We start from the raw sequence: 17,542 nt of genomic DNA on the forward strand, positions 1-17,542 counted from the left end.
TCTTCCTCTGACTACTATATTATGGAAGAGCATCTTACACAAAGCCCCGGGGGAACAAATGAAACCGTGCCTAGCTGGGCCCAACAACCTGGAACTAGTGTTTTTAGCCGTTTGATGGAAACTTTTAGTAGAGCTACGTGCTCTGAACCTACGACTAGTGAAGTAAACGAAGGGGGTGGGGAAGTAGAATCACCATTCACATCTCCTGTAGACTCCACACTCCCTTAGAGTGTCCACGTGGACATTCTACCTACCTCATTTAATGAGGGCCCTATCGAGCTACCACCTTCCAAAGTCGCCTCTAAGGTAGCGGTGACTAAAAGTCAAAACACAGGAAGCAACATTGCATCCACCTCATGACAACCCTCTAGTACACCAAGTTTGGACGGGGTATTTCTCAATGAAAATTGGGAATATGACCTACACACAGAGACTTTGACCGACCTATACATGGGCTACACATACCATGTGGGTTGGTTAGAAGTTGTACAATCCACATCTAGTGCCACTAGTCTGGAGGAACAACAACACATGATCTGCAATGTCATCCATAGGATTATCCAGCCCGAGAGGCAAAATCGAGGAATAAACATACCTTCGACGGGTCCTATGCGATTTTTAGACACGGGCAAAGGGAAACAACCCACTCTATCACAAATGGAGACTCCACAAGTGAGTCCCATCGATCCCCCATATGTTGTTTCGCCAGGGGTCTCAATGCAATATGAGCCCACAAGTGATAGCTTTACTTTTCCAAGTCTAGCTCATCTTTCCGTTGATGACACAACGGCTACCATGCCTACCCCAATGATGGGAATCCCAAGAAACACGCCATGGACCTCGTTTGTTAGTAAAGCACCGCTACATGGTAGCTCAATGCCTGCAATAGTACCTACAAGTGCGAACCAATCGTATGCACCTATGGGTCCACGTACTCATGTAGTCCCTACCCCTCCCATTGTTTCAACTACCTATGCTCCACAACCACAATACACAAGTTCTTATTCCCATGGGACTATACTGGCTAGCATTAGCATGTCACATCCGACGTCTGCTATGCCTAGGGCCACTCATATGAACTATGGACCACCACATGGCACAACATTGTACCCAACGTGGAACCCAAGGTCTTCCTATGCGCCAAAACCCATGCCAATACCTACTCCACATGTAGTCTCTGGAGCACCTTCACCCACGGTGCCAGCTCATTTAGGTGACTTGTCAACATTTGCTCAAGCTATCGGTTGATCTATTGCTGAGAATATGCATAACACTCATGATAGGGAACCTAGAAGTAAGGCAGTACAAATAGCCAAGCTCACACAAAAATTTAGCAGAGACAGGGATGTGAGGAAGCATATCGAAGTGTTTGAACAAATATGCGATTCTCTAGGAGAACACAATGACCTACATAAGAGAAATTCTTTAAGCCTAACCTTAAGTGGAAAGGCTGGGGATTGGTATAGAACCCTAAGGGTGGAAGAAAAAACGATTTACCCTACTCTTAGGAGACTGTTCTTAAAGGAATACATACGAGAGGGAGTGCTTTGGGGTGTAGCCTCTCAGCTCCAAAAAGCCCAACGAGAGGAAGGAGAGTTGGTGAGAGACTTTATAAGTCACTTGAAGCATTTGAATTCTCGTTGTAATCCAAATGAGCGCTTCAACAATAACCAATTGCTTGATAGATTCATTAGAGGATTACGACATGAGGATATCTACAATGGCCTAGTCATTAGAGGTATCACCACTTGGGAAGCAGTCACCACCAATGCGATCCAATTGGAGGATAATTTAATGATTCAAGGAGAAATAGTGTCCGTTGAGTCTAAATCTATTAGCTCACAAGCATCGGGGCATCAGCCAATGACCCTAAAGCCTATCGCTAAAGAGCCAAAGATATCTGAGATGACTTTAGCAGATCTCACCAAGGCTATTCAAGAGAGTCTTAGAGACAATCGTGCTCCGCAGAACAATCATATGTACCCAAGAAGGGAGCAACAATGGTGCTCAGTATGCTATGGACCGCATAGTACCAATGAATGCCCTACTTTTAGAGTAAAATTCAATGGAAACTGCAATGCATGTGGAAGGTATGGTCATCAAGCTAAGGATTGCATAGTATTTAAGCGTGTGATGGACAATAGACCAACCTTAGCATTGACGGACACACCTCGAGTGCCTGCCTTGATGCTGGCCCCACCTCTTGAACAAACAGCACAACACATGGTCCCTAGGGCCCAAAATGTTGTTCAAACAACACCCTTACCACCTCCAGTGCTAGGACCGCAACCACCACATCCGAGAATCACTTCTGTGAATCAAGTGGGTTGTGAGTCATCTATTTCTTGTTTGGAAGGCTATGAGGAAGATATAGATCCTAATATCGCCTATGGGATGGATGTGCTTGAAGAAAGTCCACAATACTACATGGAGGACTATTGGGGACAAGTCAATCCTGTATATCAAGTAGCTGCTCTTGCGGCAAGAGGCCAAAAATATCAATTACACCACTAAGAGACCACCTCTTCAATGCTATGAGTGTGGAGGTCCACATTGTGTACCCGAGTGTCCTATTAGGCTACAAAAGAACGCCACACTAATGCAAAACAATCAAGCAAGCACGTCTACAATGCCAATACTCATGTGTAATCGATGTGGCATAGATCATTTGATTGCCCAATGTCCAAATAATCCAAATGCAGCGAAGATCACACCATTAAACTTGATTGAAGTTACCGAGGAGCCATCACCAAGTACACCCGTGGTACCAGTAAACGTACTCACACGATCGATGCTCCAAAAATAAAATTATATTCTTGAGGAAAGAGACATGGCATCAATTGCCCAATCTCAGAAAAAGAAGAAAACACGAAGAAAGAGATCGTTAAAAGCAGCGAAGTCAGACCCCAGTTCAAAGACCAACATAGGGACTGGTGACGACCCCGTATATATGAACAACGCTAAAGAAGATTCTGATTCAAGTGAAACCATGGAGACCAAAACGACCACTAACATAGAAACCAACAAGGAAGATCTTCATGAGTCACAATGGCCAGGATCCAAAAAGAAGATAGGAACTTACCCAAACCCTACAGAGGAGATTGAGCGAGTCAAGCAATTAAGGAGTTTGGTAGAAGATACCCAAAGGGATCTAGAACCAGCACCTAGGAAGATCTAGATTACAGACAGCGTGTTCCCTACGCAACAACAACCTCACCAAGTCCATAGACCCTTGGACATACCTAGTGTCATCCAAGAAGAAAGTGACTTAAAGTCATGGGAAAGTGGGCATACTCACTTCTTGATGGAAAGAATGTTTACAGAGGGACTACCTGATCCTATCAAAGAAATGGAGATCCCATCTTCCCCACGTCAAGGGACTCAAGGCCAAAAGGTGTCGTTAAACATTGCCAAATTGATGGATTTCGTGTCTTCAAAAGTTAGAACCACCATCATGTCCAAACTATATAAAGACCCCGAGCTAGTCTCAGATCTTCGAGCCTTCCTCAATGGAGAACTGAAGTTTGGGCTACCACAATTTTCACAGATGGATGGAGCTAGGGAGACGCCAATAGAGGAGGAATACATAGATCCACAACCCAACCTAGATGAGTACCTTGTTATAGAAATACCTGTTAACAAGTTGGGACAATACTTTGAGGGTGATGAATCCAATGCGACCATACCAATCACTACTAAGGGATTAATTGTGAAGGGAATCCTTGATGGTGGTACTTGGGTTAGCATTGTGACTAAAAATTGTTGGGAAACTATGGGAAGACCTCACCTTGCGACCACAACCATAGTAGTGAAGATGGCCAATGGGTCTATTGTTAAACCTATTGGGATGCTAGAAGATCTCAAGATCAAGGTCTTTGGACATAAAATAAGGATTACTTTATTGTTATGGATTTCTCCAAACACACTATGGCATCGGAGATGATCTTAGGACATCCTTTCATGAGGGAAGCAAAAATGGTGCATGACTGGTCTAAAAACCATGTCTACTTGCAGTTCCAAGATTCTGTCATTCGAGTGGATCTTGTGACGGGTCGAGCACATCCTCTAGGAAACAGGTTTATAATCGATCATAGATCTAACACCACAGTTCACTCGGCCCCATTGCAGTATTGTTACACGTGTAAAGCGGACACTAATGTTGCGGAAGATTCTTCTTATATGGATGTACTACCTGGGATGACTGAGTCGGACAATGTGGATTGGGTCCACCTAGCAGCAACCATAGACACTTGGGGAAACAGAGGGACGACCTGGGTAACACCTAAGGGGGATAAAATACCACCACTTGTACCCTTAAATATGCTACAAGCAATGCATATAGCTTCTGACAAGACTCATCCTGATATAACGAAGAAAACTTACAAGTGGGTCCCTAAAGCTTCTTTAGCGACCATAGCTAGTTCTAAAAAATAGAAGCCTTGTAAGAAACGTACCACTCGCTCCAATAAAATTAAGAAAACGTGGCGTTGGATCCCTAAACGATTATTGGAAGCCCAAGGCTACTATCGAGGAAATGATCAAATTTGGGTGCCAGAACGTAGATTGTGCTCTTACCTGTCACCTGATCCATATGAGCCCAATCCCGTAGCTCCAAAACAAATCGACGATCGAGGAAAGAAAAAAATCACAGAATGCTATACACCCCGCTCCAAGGCTAGTTTGGGTACCGAAGAAAGAACGATTTGTTCCACCTAGCTCAGGAAGGGGGGAGTCGCATGAATCTTCTAGCTCCTCATGTAATGCATCCATAGAGGTAAAAGCTTCTCCACAGACTCAACCTACAATAGTGGACCTCCATAAAGCTACAAAGGAATCCACACCTCCCAGTGTTCAAGAATCACCTAATGAACCACTTCAAGTTCGATCCTGGGAGAGTACCTTACCACCCTTGCAACTCGACGAGGCACCTAAGGTAATAGAAAACTAATGGCAAAAATCCTCACCTATTACCAACTGGAACAATTGGTTTCAAAGGGTGACGAGCTCATTTCAAACGCCATGATATACCAAAGGAAGGGGGGAGTGTTTGCTGGCATCCATCATTCACTTGCTTCCCTCTCAACCTTCCTCCCTGACCTCTCAATCTCCCAATCTTAGGGAATGTACATATAAAGCCTTATACTCACAAAAATAATAAAAAATAAATAAAGAGCAAGAGCAATTAGCAAACGAATATGCACAATAAAAGTCAAAACATTGACCATGTCTACACATTCGCATCCGGTGCACTGAAACAGAAACCTATGCCATAAAACACCTTTGATCCTCATCACTCGAGTGATGGAGGGTAGGTAGGATTGATACGATAGGAGTGTTTCTGTTTTAGAGTTCAGTGATTAGCAAAGTTCTCTTTTCCCACTAATGTACCTTCTAGAGGTATTCTTTGTGTTTCCTTGTGTGTACATGAACGTGTTGCTGTGGTTAGGATTTGGACCTTCGTAGAATCTTTCTCTCATCCACTTTTCAAATCAAGCAGGACCATCGACACAAACAGGTGTTTCTTGTCCATTAGCATTGCCCCTTATCTTTTTGCATCCATGTTTGTCTGCTTTGATTGTGATTGGTAGCATTATATTCAGCGCATTTTCTTAGTACCAAACATTAAATTCAATGAATTTTTTGTCATAATCACTTGTCTAGATTTAAAAATCAAGCAGTCCGACTAAGCTAGTTTGACCAAGTTAGGTGTTAGAGATCTTCTCTTAATACCATGGGGAATGCCTTCCTAATAATCAATGGTTACTTAGGTTCTTAATCCGATTTAGGCAGCATTGTGTGAAATGTACTAGGGCTTTCTAGTGGGCTTGACCCTATTGACCTTTAGCTTAAGTATTATAAAGGGAGTTTACTTGTGTGATGAGCTTGGGGAGGTGTATCAGTGTTATATGACCCCCCAAAGTTACAAAATTAAAATGCTGAAAATGAACAAACAAAAAATCAAAGTGCCACAATGTAAAATCTTAAGCTGGAAGAGAAATCTCAACTTGATTGGGTACTTCACTCACATGTATCGCCTATGGTACTAGAGCCCTAGAGGTTACCAGTGTGGGTGCTTTTCCTTGAAAAGCAAAAAACCGAAGGCATACAAAATAAGCACACACATCAAAATTGAATCACTGTGAAAAGACTTTGGGGGGTCAAAGAAAAGGTAATCAGTCACGCGATGATTTCATGAGAAATTCCTTTTATCGTAGCTTAACTACAAGGTCTTCTAGGTATAGCCTCTAGTCAGCCCTTGAACATGAAATACTTGGCTCTCGTGATTAAACAACTTAATTGACCAGAGAAAATTAAGAAGCTTACCCATGGTATTAATAGTCGATCTCTAGTGCCTTTTGACCGTTAAATTAGCGACCCCAGACTTGTTTAATTTTTTACCTTTGCATCTATTTATGCATTTGATTATATTGCAATTTAATGTTTATTGTTGACAAATTGTTTAAAATTATGTTACCAATCAATTTGTCTACCTAAAACTGCATATGCTTTTTAATCGCTTATGAGAATGCAATTACTGTTTCAATGTTCTTTGATTTTGGAGTGACTGAACAAGGCTAAGGACATTCATCTCAAATGCTCTTCCACCTCGGTGAATGAGCTTCAACTCAATAGCTTCTGAGGACGGAATCTACATCAGGAAGGGGGGCATGTTAACCCTCACGGCTCACGGAGACCCTATCACCTACGACGGACGTTGTAACCTACAGCGGACATTGTATTATTTATTTGGTAGAGTCAGGTACCGGGCTTGTCGGTCCAATAGGAAAAGGGTAAGAGTGATCACCGATGAGAGGCGCACTCTAATTAACTGGAACATTCAAGGGATTAGTTGGCTAAGCATGGGCGCCCAAGTGTGAATGGGGCGAGCTCATATAAAAGGCAACTAAACCTAAAATTCACTCATTCTCTCATTTGTGCAATAGAAGAGTGCTCTTGCTCCATCTCCATCTCCATCTTCTTCTTCTTCACCTCCTTGTGTGTGTGTGTGTGTGTGTGTGTGTGTGTGTGTGTGTGTGTGTGTGTGTGTGTGTGTGTGTGTTTGTGTGTGTGTGTGTGTGTGTGTGTATGTGTGTGAGAGAGAGAGAGTGTGTGTGTGTGTGTGTGTGGGCGATCGAGCATTACAAAGGCACGACGGCGGCGTCGAAGCGGTTGAGCGCGGCAAAGCGGTGGCTACTTCTTCTTCGCGGCGAGGAATCCTCCACGAAGCAAGCGTAGAGGGGTGAGTGACACACCATTGCCTTCTTTGAGCTTACTAGTTTAGGCTTGTTGTGTGCTTGGAGCCATTTGTGGCTCGCACACAGTGTATCGGCAAGTTCCTTGCATTGACACGTACGACATCGGCAAGTTCCTTGCATTGACACATGCGACATACGCGCACAGTATCCGATGAGTTTGGTATTCTGTAAATAGTTTTTGGTTCTCTATACATAGGCATTGGTACTGGATAAATAGGTATTGGTACTCTATCAAGAGGGTTTGAAACTCTATGGATAGGCTTTGGCACTCGATAGCTAGGATTTTGTACTCGATATACCGGATTTGGTACTGTACAAATCTGCTTTGGTACTCCATACATAAGCTTTGGTACTCGATACACCGGATTTGGTACTCTATAGATGTGCTTTGGTACTCCATAGATAGCCTTTGGTACTTGATAGACAGGATTTGGTACTCTACATATAGGCTTTCGTACTATCAGAAGTGTGGGGTACCCTGTAAATAGATCCTGGTCCTATAGTGATAGGATTTGGTACTCTACAGAGAGGCTTTGGTGGTATCCGTTGAGTTTGGTAATCTGTAAATAGACTTTGGTTCTCTATACATCGGCATTGGTACTGGATAATTAGGTTTTGGTACTCTATAGAGAGGGTTTTAAACTCTATGGATAGGCTTTGGCACTCGATAGCTAGGATTTGGTACTTTATAGATATTCTTTACTCTGCCGTATAGCAGACTACCAAATTTGGTACTATCTGGACCAAATAAGCCTTAAGTAGCACCAAACAAGATGTACAATTACTAGAAGTTGTTGGTACCTGAGATTCGTCGAGTAGATGAATAGGATCTTTGACGACACTTTTCCTTCCAATTCTCATCTTGCATATGTCTTTCTTGTTGGGTGAAACTCTACTCTCTGATGTCCAAAAGGCATATACCAAATCTCTTGTTTCATTGGTAATAACAGTTCCTCGTGGCAATTGTCTCTCACAAGCACTCAATGGCAACACTTCATCTTCATCTTTATTCTCTAGCCATGAGCTTGCTGCAACTATATTCCTTCGATGGATCCCCAGGATACTAGCCATTCTGGATTGGTTTACTGATTGTGCGTTGTACTATTGTTCAGAATCATTGCCAAAGAGCTTCTCTTTACAAAAATTTCACTTTCTGAATGAGGGACCTTGATTTGAGTCAAAGTGTTGCGCACACCCGATACAACAGTGTCTTCGACTTTGCTGAAATTTGATGGTTGTAGCAAGGAAAATGTTTGGTGGTCCAGGAGTTGCCGGAATATTTCCTTCTGCTCATTCTTTGCAATCCCTACTGTTTGCTTGTGCCAACATCGAGCCACCACTGCACAAATGTTATTTCTTGACCTGGCTTCCGTTATTCCAAGAGTAGATGTAGGATGTCTTTCCTTGCTTCTCTGTGCGCATTTCTTTGCAACCCAATAATCACAAAGGAAAGCCTGATTACTGGTACATGCAGCTGGAATACTAGTGCTAATGGAATTGATGTGCATCTGTTGAACATTGCTTGGGCCACCTTGTACCTCATCAAAAGAGAGGAACTGTGCGTCACCTTCCATCTCGTCGATAGAGAGGAGCTGTGCATCACCTTATCACCAAGCCAGTAATCTCCTGCGCTACTATCCATTTGCAAATAGAGAGAGAGAGAGAGAGAGAGAGAGAGAGAGAGAGAGAGAGAGAGAGAGAGAGAGAGAGAGAGAGAGATCTTGAACATAGTAGCTCGGTGTCTATGGAGGCGGCAAGGAAGGTGAGAAGGTTCAAAACTAAGAGAGACACACAGGGAGAGGGACATGTGAGGGAGGGAGGGAGAGAGAGAGAGAGAGAGGTGCTGGAGTGAATGCTCCCAACCGTAACCCCACCCCTCGGCCCCGTCATCACCCCCACCTCTTCTTAGGATTGCATGCTTCTAAAGTTAAAAAAACGTCCACTTAAAAAATAAGTTTATTTGCCCTCCCCAATTCCAAAAAATGCCCATGGTTTTTACACACAAGAATCACCAAGCATATGTTGTGTCAAGGACACTCCTTTTTGTACCACCAAACCATGCTTTGACCCAAATACATGCAAGAGCGAAATGGTCACTCTTGCATGGGGAGAGATTGCACCTAGTGCTCCTGTCTTCTTCTCTCCTCTTACCTCTTCTCTCTCTCGACGTGCCCTCTTGCACTCTCCCCCTCTGTCTCTCTCTGTTCCTGTTGAGCTCGATTATGTGTGTGGGCGACAATTCAGGTATGCCGATTTATCGTTTTATGATATGTAGTGTGCTATTTTGGGGTATTTTATAGGGCCATCGTGCATCCATTTGTATCACTCTCAACTCACCACACCAGGCTCTTGCACAGGCAAGAGGAGAACCCCTACATCAAAACCCCCACCCTTCACCACAGGCTACAGTAGCACATAGTTTCTTCTTCACAGCTGAATATCCCTCTTCACTCATGACCCCAAGATGATAAAAACTCAATTTTTGTTCATATTTTTAAAGAACTAACTCACTCTTTGAAGTCTCGACACTTCTATGTACAAAAAAAGTAAAACTATGTACCCCGCACAACTGGCCGCATGCGTAGAGACAGCTAGCACACACCGCCTTTGTACACTTTGTACAAGCATGATTTACGTATATCCAAGGGTCACAAAAGCATTAAAAACCATCTCTCAAAGTATTTGGGGTAGCCTGTAGCATTTTGCCAAAACACGTCACAACGTATATATGGAAATGATTGTAGATGAGCCACTTTGGGTTGAAGGTAGAGCTATCATTGTGCCCTTGGTGGTCGAGGGTCAAAGGGAAATCCCTCTAGGGGCCATTCATCAAGAGGACCTTATGGTGCAAGAACAATACCTACAACTGTTGAATGTCAGCCACATCAGTAGCCAAAAGGAATAACAAACTCTTCCAAGCAGTGTATGCCAAGTGAGCATCAAGAATTGCTACCAACTTAGCACGTACGTTTTTGACACTCGCTCATTTTCAATGCTCTTGATACACTTATAACTGCAGCAGTGAAGGCCAAGAAAGGATGACTAATGTCATTTCCCAATAATAACGACTCGCCTAAGGCCTCCACTTGCCTCCATATGGGGTCACTAAGATTATAGGAAAAGGACAAGTTAGCCATCCTTTCCCTACATCGTGACGCTCTTTAAGGGGTTTGATGTGAGCACCAATGTCAACAAGGTTTTGATTGACCTTTTCTTTCAATACTAAACATTAAGGAGAGAGAAATTCATACAACCATGACATGGTTGCTAATGGCGCCTCCATATATTTTTGCAATCCGTTCGCCCCTCGCTCCCTCCCTCCCTCCCTCTCTCTCTCTCTCTCTCTCTCTCTCTCTCTCTCTCTCTCTCAATGGTTTCTTTTTGAAGCAAGTATGTCGGTGATTGTCAAGCCTCACCATATTGATGCTAGCAGAGCGAGAAACATAGACATAAAATGTAAATCCATGGAACATAGGTGACCCGACTAGTGCATGGAGGCTACAAGAGATAGCTAATCTCTCCAAAAACCCAAGTCTAGTGCGCTCTCAACTAGATCGGTCTTAGGTGTGTGTCAAAGACCAAAAGCTAACTTTGTTATCGCAAGTCTAATACGACAATTTTATATAGCTATAGTGCTCCAAATGCGACAAAACTTTCTCCCTAGAATGTGAAAAATATCCTTATTGACCTCTTGTGCTCAAAAACCATTTCTTGGGAAAAACCACCCCAAAGATAAACAACTTATTCTGGGTAGGTTGATCTCGGCCTCCGAAGCACTCTATAACTTCTTTAGGATGTGCTCTATCAACCCCTATGGTCAAAATCCATTTTTGATATGTGTTTGATGTGTAGGGCATGAAAAAAGTTTGTAGATAAACACTACTAAAAACACAACTTCATCACACGAGAGACTTACATAAAAAGGAAGAGCTTTCACTACGAGTCCGTTGGTATGCTCAAAATTGCAATGCAACTTTACATGAGGGAGACACAAAGGAATGAAACACGAGAGAGTTCACCAAACTGTAACTATAGCATACACTCAACTTTCATTATCCAAAAACTTAAGTCCAAAGTTACAAAATTGGCTTTTATACCTTAGTCAAGGTTTGCAAAATGAAACCCTAACTAAATGGCTCAGTAATAATAAGGCTAGAAACTACAAATAATTACAAATCTAGAATCCCTTGGTCTCTTTACACTCTCGGCAAATAAATGTGATACAATAAGTTTGGACTTTACGGGGTTCAGATTAATAAATGGGGTTTTGATACAATAAGTGGCTAACACGATAAAAGGATGATAGTAGTGATGATCTTGTTAGCTGAGTAGCTAACATTCCCCCCTTCCTTGTATGTGTCATCTATGACACAACTACCTAGGGTGCTAGGTAGTGGTCAGGCTTACAAGCTTCGGTTCACTTTAATTGTTGCTCCAATCCCTAATGGTCATTGATCCTTAGTTCTGCATTGTGATTATATTCTTGTGTTCAATGGTGGCTGAGTAGCCAACAACTTTGGCTCTGAGGTTGGCGACGATTGGGCCGAAGATCTTGCGTTTGTATGTCAAAATGCCGGTGTAGAATGCCTCCTTGAACTTTTGCATATAGTAGGAGGGCAAGAAAATTAAATTGTCATAAAAACCTGACAGGTCTCAGGATAAGCCTTGATTGCCTTCAAGAAATGACATCCATGGTGCATATGTCTATTCAACTCGATGAAATGTCTGTAAGCATGTGAGAAGTAGCTTTGAAATTTTTACCAACATGATGCAGGCCAAATCTGGTATCTCACAAAAGATTTTTATCATTGACGAGAGATTCTCCACCATATATTCTTTAGTAGGTTTTCCATTTGGTGGTGGTGGAACATTTGGGGAAGATTGAGGTCTCTTTTCTTCCTTTTAACGTTTAGAGAGAGAGAGAGAGACAAAGTGCTCTAAGCCAATGAGAGGAGGGCTTCCGGTATAGAATCTTCTTTTTGGAAATTACATTTGATTTTCTAAAATGAATTCTCTTTGAGCCACAATTTGAGGTAACTCTCAAGTACATGTGTCTTTTATCTGAAAAAGGTCTCTTTCACTGATCCCAAAGCTTTTTTGAATCTTCTCATGGTATTTTTTTCCCTCATTTTCCCAACCCTCTTCATCTCACCTCCTCTTCTTGCTATCCTCTCTTCACCCTCATCTGCTCTGCATCCTATTCTCCTTAATCAATGGAGTCCACTTGATCCAAATGCCTTAGCATGTCCATTGAATCTATCACCACTTATGCCACATTAGATAAGCACAAACAATGGATCCCAATACTTGTAACCAAGGGTAGTTACATTACAATGCAACAGAACAGGATAAGAAAAGCCTCATCCAAGAACCCATTCTTGTCATGCTAAAAAGGGAGAGTGAAAGACTTTGGACTTGTTGGAGCCAAGAAGACAGTGAAAGAGGTTTTGGTGCAACATGTTTACATGCACAAGGAACTTCACCTACAATCTGAAAGCTCAAATCTTACTCTGCACAAAGTTAATTGTAAGTGTTTCACACTTCTCTTCTTGTTTGTGGTTGGTTATCTTCTTGTTGTTTAGATATACACACTAGATTGTTATAATCTAGGTTTGTGGTTATCTATATGATTGTTATAAATTTGGTTTGTGGTTCTCTACTATGCTCATTACGAACATGTATCCCTCAAGCATGGAGGAATGCCAATGAGAGAAGTGTGTTATAATTATTTTAGATGTCTAGCATGGATCCATTTATGAAGAGATTTACAAAGGGAGAACACATAGTACTCTGGCAAAAAAAGGGATATTCTTTTATGATTATTTTTATGTCCCACAAAAATCTATGAAGGATTGGGGCACTGTCACCAAGGTTTCACTTCCTAGTTTTAGAAGTGGAGAGTGTTCATTTCCAAGCTCAATAACAAGTGAAAGCTATAGGTGCAAGATCTTTTATGAGATCCAGAAATATCTAAAGGCCAACATTGCAAGAAAGCTGAAGAGAGTTTCAATGTTCATACCCATCATTGTCTTTGTGGATTTATTTGCAAAGCTTGATGTGAAAGTCTCTAGAACAACGATATCGATTAACAGTGAAGATGTGTTAGAATTTGTGGATGAGAATTGGAGTCAGAAAATAAGGAATGGGGTCCTTTGTAAAGTGCAATCTGGCTCCGTTACCTATAAATACACGATCCATACCCAAAACTTTATTATTTCATTTTGATTATAGTAGATGGCATCATGGGGGGGGGGAGGCGATGATTACTTTAGATCAAAACATGGATGATTTCAATGAGAACCCCATTCTGGACATTGATGTATGGCACAATCACCATTTGACAACATTGACAATAAGAACCAAGTGCTCATTGTACCAATTGAGACAAGACTTACACAATGAGGAGACAGATTTACCTTCAACTTTCGCGTTTTAGATAACTGGAAAGAAGGTATGTAGGAAATAGTTTCTTTTTTGATGGAGAAATTTTTGTGACCTATTATTACTTTTCCTATTTTTCAATATGGATTGCACGTCCTGAGGAGGATTGAGAAGAAACTTTTATGCCAAGAAGTGCTAGAAGGAATAGTACATCTTCTTCCAAGATAAATCCCGCTAAAGCCTATGCAAATTGTATCAAACTGGCAATTTGTACAAATGTTGATTGTCTCTTCTTGTAGCAGACTGACATTTTGTACATTTCCATATCAATGAAAAATGACATTTTGGTCTAGATGTCATATCTTGTTTGATTTATTGTTCAGATGTTTTGCTTTATAACTTATTTATTTTTAATTTTTCAGATGTCTTGTTTGACTTCAATATCATCAATATTGTATGCCTTCACAACACTATAAATAGGCCAACCTGATTTAGGTTTTTGTCACCCTTTCTCCTCTCCCTCTTTCTGCGAGCAATAGGTCAAGAGATATGGGTAAGTATTTTGGCTCCTCTTCCTCATTTCTTGTGAGCAAGAATGAGAAGAGAAAATGAAGAGGTGGAAGAGAATGAAGATGAGGAAGACCCTGAGCCAGTTTTCACTAGCTTTACTTACTTGAAAGAAATCCCACCATGGTTGGAAGATTTCCTAGGCCCTTCTAGGGTAGGGTTGGAGGATGGCATGAATTATGGATTGGGCCTTGACATGTTGAGGTCAACACAATTAGACTATGGAAAACATGCAAAGAAAAATACAAGCCTACCACAATTGCAATAAAAATTGAAAGACTTTATTGGGAGCTACAGGAGAAATGGAGCCAGTGAAAGTTGTAAAATTTACATCATACTCTCCAGGAGAGAATTTTTCTTTTTTCTCTTTACAAAAAAACATGAGTATGTAATGTTTTCTCTTGAAAAAATACTCTCAAGTAGAGAGTATATAATGTTCTCAAGTTGATAGAATGTAGAGAGTATATAATGTTCTCAAGTTGATAGAATGTAGAGAGTATGCCAAATAGAATATGTACTACTTTGCTATTCACAAAATTTTGCTTCACAAAACACTTTTGGGGGTTCTTGTAGTCTTAGGACTCTTTTTTGTGCTAGCTTCCTCTGTTTTCCTTGAGCTCTTCTTTGCTGTTTTGGGCTCTTTTTATGTCTAACTTACCTTCCTAATGCTCCGTCTCCGTGGGCTTTTTCTGCTCCTCCTTAGGCTCTGTCTCCTTACTCTCTTCCTCTTTGGGATTCTTTTGCTCCTCTTTGGCATGTGTTTAAGCTTTTCTGGGGCTCTTTCTGGGGGCAATAGGCTTATTTTCCTTCTTTGGAACCTCTTTGGGCTTGTCTTCCTTCTTTGGTTTCTCTTCCTTTGGAACCTTTGCCTTTGCTCTTTTGAGTGGATCCTCCTTGACGCTTGTGGTGCATGGCCTCTTCCTTTGGCTTCTTTGGCCCTTTGGGGGCTTGGGGGATGTGGATAGTTCTATTTGGGCATTGACCATATATCTAATCAACTTTGCCCATTACCCACCAAACATGGAACGCAATTCCTATTGATCTAGCAAAGACAGATTACTTTGTTAGCTTACTCTAATAGCAATTTATTTTTCTATTTATATTGTCAATTCTTACCCTAATAGTCTTTTTTGAGCTGCAGTAGGTGTAGTCAACCATTAGCTTTGCATTTGTTATCACTCTCCATCCACATGAGAATCCTCCTCTTGCAATGGTGGCTACACAAATAGAAGGGGCAAAATACATACACAATTTTAATCTTAAACTAATTACAACCTAACAATACCATACCTTCACATTTAAGACTTGCATGACATCCATGAGCTTTGTGATAGGAGGAAATTTCTCAATTGTTTCTATCAGCATTGAGGTAGCCTTATTTAGAATATCCAAACCATTGTTACAAAATAATTGAATTTGGGAGCATTCGGTAAAGTATTAGACAATTACACTTACAGCCTAACCATTCCATGGTGGCCCTTAAGAGAGTTCAATATGAAACATGTTTTATCAATTATATCAATTGCTATAAGACTCCAGTGAGATAAATAGCAAGACCATTGGACACTGTCAAAAGCTTCCGAGATGAAAATTTGAAAATGACCTAGGGTTGTAGTAGAATATACCTCTCATGGTAGGGTCAGAGAAGGAGTTCACAAGTTTCAAATTCTTTATTGGATTGTAAGTTCCTTATGTCAGAATTAGTTCTCAAATAGTGAGAGATGATTGGGTCAACACATGTCCACTTTTTGTTGGACATCTAACTTATAGTCATGCATCAATAATCTATGAAGAAACTCAAAGAACACTTTTTAATTATGAATAATCTACAAAAACACATTTAGAATGTTGATGGTTAGGCAAACCACAAGGATGCAATAATAATACGGTCATTGATCTCTCTTTGACAATCTTTGAGGATTTCAGCACACTCAGCATCCAGGGTAATATATTATGTTCTCTGAAGAAGGTCGTCCTCTAAGAAATCAACCACCAAGAAGCCTGTGGAATTGACACCTCTCAACAATGAAGGGACTTGAGTTTCAATGTCCCTGAGTTCATTTGTTTCTAGCTCCTCCCTGTTTTGGGATCTTCCAAAACATCATCCTCTGTTATCTCCTCAACCACAATTTCAAGCTCTTTTGCCTTTCTTGATGGGGGTATGTTGAGAATGTTGAAGGTTTTCTCATCTTGTAGAGGTACTGGTTCAAGAATTTTGTTGAATTTGTACCTTAATCTCCTCAAGGTAATAATATCCTTGTCCATAAGTGTGACCCTGTGAGAATGGGCTGCACATATGTATGCACCTTGGAAGAGCTCAATTAAAAAGTCTTCAGCAGTCTCTTGCATACATGTCAAGGCACCTCTTGTCCATCTCATGTCAATATTAAATTTCTTTGCTATTTGCCTACAAACCCTTTGGTTTGAAAAGGAAGCCTTAGAATTGCAATTGTCATAGGGTTTTGTGCTCTCCTTATCTCCCTCAAGCATCTCACCTTTTGAGACAATCTCCTTTTCTTTACAGGTGGCGTTTCATATCAACTCCATTTTTTGTCCGTTGCTTGAAGGATGCAATTCCCTTATCTCCTTGTGATCTCTCACCTTTGTCTACCTTTGAGCTCTCACCTTTGTCCCCCTTTGAGTTCTCATGTTTTTTTGTTGGTTTGAAATCAGTTGTTGCTCCATTGACATCTCCTGGTTTGACATTTTCTCTAGGAACCTTCCTTGTAGTTTGTTTGGTCCTTGCTATATCTACAGATTAGACCTAAAAGGAGAAAAAAATATGGACATAGAGTCACTATAGTTTTCTTCAACAAACTATCTTAAACCTCTTCATTAACTTCAAGTGGACACATTCTAACAATATTATTGCACCAAAAATAAGACTTACGTCTTCTCTATGCAAAAATAGTGCAGCCGAACATACATCCGCATTAGGAAGAGAATGGGGTCTAGGAGGGCCTCTTTATTTGGCAGTTTAAGGAAGTCAAACCTTTAGTATTAAGAAAGTAATCAAAGGAAGGCTTTTGAATTCAAACAAGCAAAACGGCTAGTTTATTTGAATTGAAAGTTTCCCCCCAACATGGAATTTAAAATGTAGTAGGTAAAACCATATCATGTAGCATATCTATGGAAACAGCTCGACGCGTTGATTGCAGACTTGTGATCTCCGCTCAAGTCAGAGATCATATGTGGGAGTTATGGAAGGTTGAAAATCATTAAAAAAAATGCCTCCTTTTTGGGAGGAAAAGTGCATCCTTTGACCACTCTTACACATCTCTTACACACCCACCATTCTTGCACACATGGCGTACACCTATTCGTCAAAATGTTAATCA

General features: G+C 41.1%; 1 pseudogene; it reads right to left on the reverse strand.

Annotated features, from left to right (window-relative positions):
• Positions 1–14,797: 14,797 nt before the first annotated feature.
• On the reverse strand, positions 14,798–16,583 carry LOC147444576 (uncharacterized; annotated as a pseudogene).
• Between the last annotated feature and the right edge of the window lie 959 nt (positions 16,584–17,542).

Source organism: Adiantum capillus-veneris, chromosome 13, assembly GCF_014529385.1.
Source record: "Adiantum capillus-veneris isolate H3 chromosome 13, ASM1452938v2, whole genome shotgun sequence".
NCBI lineage: Eukaryota > Viridiplantae > Streptophyta > Polypodiopsida > Polypodiales > Pteridaceae > Adiantum > Adiantum capillus-veneris.